General features: G+C 38.7%; 1 pseudogene across 1 annotated transcript; it reads right to left on the bottom strand.

Annotated features, from left to right (window-relative positions):
* Positions 1–1696: 1696 nt before the first annotated feature.
* On the bottom strand, positions 1697–3080 carry LOC125210496 (tryptophan aminotransferase-related protein 2-like; annotated as a pseudogene). Its single transcript, XR_016136374.1, has 4 exons — positions 2780–3080; positions 2442–2694; positions 2065–2348; positions 1697–1982 (listed from the first exon to the last, which is right to left on the bottom strand). The product of XR_016136374.1 is annotated as a tryptophan aminotransferase-related protein 2-like (transcript).
* Between the last annotated feature and the right edge of the window lie 1159 nt (positions 3081–4239).

Genomic DNA, 4239 nt, shown 5'->3' on the forward strand with positions numbered 1-4239 from the left:
TCGTCGTCCGGACCTGGGAGAATCAGAAAGTTGGCGACAGGAGCAGAATGGAGCATAAAGAAGATTTTTAAAGCATCTTATTCAAGGGCATAAGCGTTAACTCACCAAAAGGATGCCCTAGGGATCAAAGCCTCACCTATATAAAGAGCTCAACATTGAAGGAAGACATACACACTCTCTTAGCTCACTTTTGGAGGCTCCTAGTTTCATCCCTTAGTTCCACACTTCAAATACACATTTCAGTTGCTGCGCACTTGGATATGGGGTTATTTCCGGTTACCGTGGTGGTTCCATCGTGTTGCTGTTGTGTAACACCGCCTTGTGAAGGCGAAGAAACAATATTTACATTTGCTTTTTTTAGTTCTCTTTCCGTTTCAAATACTCGTTGGTTTTTAGTTTCGTAACTTTAGTTTAGGACTTTGATCTGCTGGATTTGAACTTATTTCTACATATTATATAAGTTTACGTTGGTTTTTATCGGATCTTGCTGAGTTGATGTTTATTTGTTGCATTTCTCTTTCGTTATTGTTGATTGTTGGATATTTGGAGCTGAGATATGTTGGTTTGTTGTTGGGGGTTGTAGATTTACGTACAAAGACGTTGGGAGTTGTTGAATCGTGGTGGATTTAAGCTTGTGTTTGGTAGATCTGGTGTTTGTTGTTTACATTCTGCATGATTATGGCTATTTTCTGTCGGTTTCTGCATCCACTAGGTCCAGTAGTGTAGATCTGTCGAGTTTAATCTTTAATTTTGTGTTTAAGTTTAGATGTGAAGTTTGCTCTATTTTCATGGTGTTTAATGCTCTGTTTCTTTCTGATATTCCCGTTTGATTCATGAAGAAGATTAAGTTTGTTGTAGTTATAATCAGATCTGCTTTTGTCTATGCTCTCTGCTTGTCTTTTATGCTTTTCTGCAGCTTTTCCAGAACCTAGTCGTTTAAGGAAATTGGTCCCACTGTCTGTTTCTCTGCTGTTTGTCTAATTTAGGAAAGTCTGTCTAGTCCGTTAGCTACAATTATTTAAAACAATCAAAATTTTGTTTCTCAAGTCATGCATGTTCCGTAAGTTCTTGTTTCTTAGACCTAGTATATAGAGTAGAGTATTTTTAATTTTTCAGAGGCAGTAGTTTTAGTTTTCGACCCACAAATTGTGTGGCAGCAGCCAACCCCTTTTCCAAAACGTCCCAAATGCAGTTTCGTAACACATCCATCCTCGTGGGATCGATCCTTTAGTTCCCTGTGCTAGTTGTAGAGTGGGTTGAGGTTTTTGAAGAAGTAAAGTGCACCCAACGACCCTTTTTCGACAGTGTCTTGATCCCCTAGACCCTGAGATCTAGTAAATCCTCTAGACCTGTTGGATTGAGAATTAACAATTGCACACGCACACACGTTCACTCTCTCATTCTTCAATACTCCACCAATTAGTAATATAAGAGCAAAGTTGAGATAAGTGGAACTCTAGGATAGATAATAACTAGGATATTATTACTTGGTTGGGTAGTGATTATATTGAATGAAATTGAACCGTAATTGACTATTGGAGAGTTGATGATAAAATTATTTACTTATGTGATATATGGCTTTGAATAATAAGATTCTAAAGGGTTTTACTGAATTAAGTTAGGAGGAGTATTTTTAGCACATACCCAGAAATTCTGGAGTAGTCATGAAAACAGACGAGCACAAAACTAACAAAACTAATTAAAAGTTGTTTTATTGCTTACAAACACCAAAGTACCAAGATCACTTGGCCACATGGCTGAAACAGATATAAGCTACGAACAAAGGGTTCAAAAAGCTAGACGTTTAAAAATGGAGGGAAGCCTCTTTAGAAGCAAATCAACGTCTTTATCTCTGCCCAGCATACTAACCCTAGCATAATTGTTGGGGCACCCGAAAGTCCCGCCTCCTCGTACTCGAATTTTCTCCTCCTTCATTACCTCTTCTAGGTTGACTCCCTCTTGGGCCTTCATCCAGGCATAAGCTGCTCAAAATAGATAATATCATACAATATCGATCACCAATGCGAACGTACAAAGTCAAAACAATCGCTAGATGTTTTTTACCAGGATGGCATTCGTTATAGTCTTGTTTGAAGTTACAGTGTTTAGGAGGAAAGTCAGGGACCTGCAATACATCAGTTCCTTGAAGAGCTTCTCGCAGCTTCGTCCATCGCTCAGTCAAAACAGACCGCCCAAACTCGAAGAAATTACTCGGGCAGCTGTTGGTGGAGATCATCTCTAAGATGGCGACAGCTCTGAGTTGAGCCTCCTTGGACACCCCAATGGTGCTGATTTCCATGAACCTTACCATCCGCTTCGCCACATCAGGGTCCTTCACTATCGCCCACCTTCACATACAAAAAAGAAAAAAAATTGAAACCAACCACATATAAACAATGTCATTTAATGCCATGAAAACAATGTATTTTTAGGTCCTCTACCCAATCCTGGACCCTGCGTGTCCTGTGCATTTCGACATGGTGAAGAGCATGATGTTTTGGTCAACAGGATTTGTGATGGCCGTGTATTGTGGATTCCATTGGCTCTCTTCAACACAGGGCCCCTTAATTCACCATCAGGATTGTTTGGTGAAGTGACCATCTCTATGTAGGCTTTGTCATCGTTGTAAGCATGAGCATCGCCTCCCCACTTGAACAACCTCGATCTCATACAGTCTGCTATCTGCGGATAGCACTACAACCAACAAAGACTTAATTAGATCCAAACAATAGCTAAAATGAAACAATCGATGGCAATTGATGGGGATTTAAAGACTGACGGAGTAGAAGGGAGCCGCGGACACAACACTGATGGGGCTTGGGGGGTCGAGGGGTTCGGCCAGGGCGTAAAGGGCGGCTTGGATGAGCTGGCTGGAGCCATTCCCAACCACGATGTGGCGACCTTCCACGACGGCGTTTCCGACCAAATTGTGGAGATTCTTGATTTCTTGCTCGAGTTTAGGGAGCATATACCAGCTGAAACTCTTGGGGTTGGCGAAGTAGCTGAGGGCTTCAGATGATGAAATGGTGATTTTGAAATCATCACCAATTAATTTCCAGTAGGCCTCATACATGGTGGGATCACCCCTGAGATTATAATTCCATATTTCTTTAATTTGTCAAAATATAAAGAGAAAAATGCACACATGAAGCAAAGAAAACACACAATAGATCAAAAACACAAACACTAATTAAACAAACTGAACACTCCTATATACATGAAGAGAGACCATATGCAGATGGTAGAAGAGAGAGAGAAACAAGGAAAACACATATAAAATGCTCACTGCATTTTACACGAAAGGAGAGATCTTAAAAAAAATATAGCAAAATTGAAGAAAAATAAAAACTATGCATACTTATCAAAATCGAGAATGGGAGCAGTTTGAATCTCAATGTTAGTGAGCTTTGACTTAGTAATCTTGATCACTTCAACCTCAGCGGCCACTGCCACCGCAACCGCAGCCACGGAAGCAGCAACAGGTGAAGGGACGGAGCTTTCGATCACAAATGCAGCTTCAGTGCTCACCATTTTTACTTCTTTTTTTCAAGAAAATCTAACTAGTTTGATTTACTCTGCAAAGTCTCTCTCTTGGACACAATTGTTAGGGCTGTTTGATTCCCTATTTATAGGGGTTGCACTCAGATGCAATTATATCACATATTTATTTTTTTATTTAAATATTTTACGTTAATTAAAGACTTATCTAACCAAATATTCATTTACAACATGGGAATTTAATGTAATATGCCACTCTAATTTGAAAGCATGTCTCTCTTTGCTAGGGATAAGAAAACGACGATGGATGTTGGTTACGGTGGATGATGAGATAAGAACAAAAGATCATGTAATTTGACATATCTTGTGATAGTATATGGCCATGTGTCTCACTCCTTTAATACAATATTAAATTAATCTCTATATTTAATATGTAATCTAATTTACGTGCTTGACACTAAGATTTATATTATGATATAGTGATATATTATGTTAGTGGAAATGTAAGAGTTTTTTACTGCAGTGAGGGTGTACATATTCACGCGCATGTTCATCGAATATATACTACTATGTCATGTAGAGTAGATGATATATACTTCTACTGTCCTATTAAAAATGAAACATTATCCTTTATTGATTGTTCCATTAGAAATGAAACATTCCTAAAATGGAAACATGTCATCTCTATTTTTTCATCCTTATTACTTTATGCTTTCCTCATTAACTCACAAAACAACACTA

Source organism: Salvia hispanica, chromosome 3 (genome assembly GCF_029641045.1).
Source record: "Salvia hispanica isolate PSC_SH4W2 chromosome 3, Shi_PSC_v1, whole genome shotgun sequence".
Taxonomy (NCBI): domain Eukaryota; kingdom Viridiplantae; phylum Streptophyta; class Magnoliopsida; order Lamiales; family Lamiaceae; genus Salvia; species Salvia hispanica.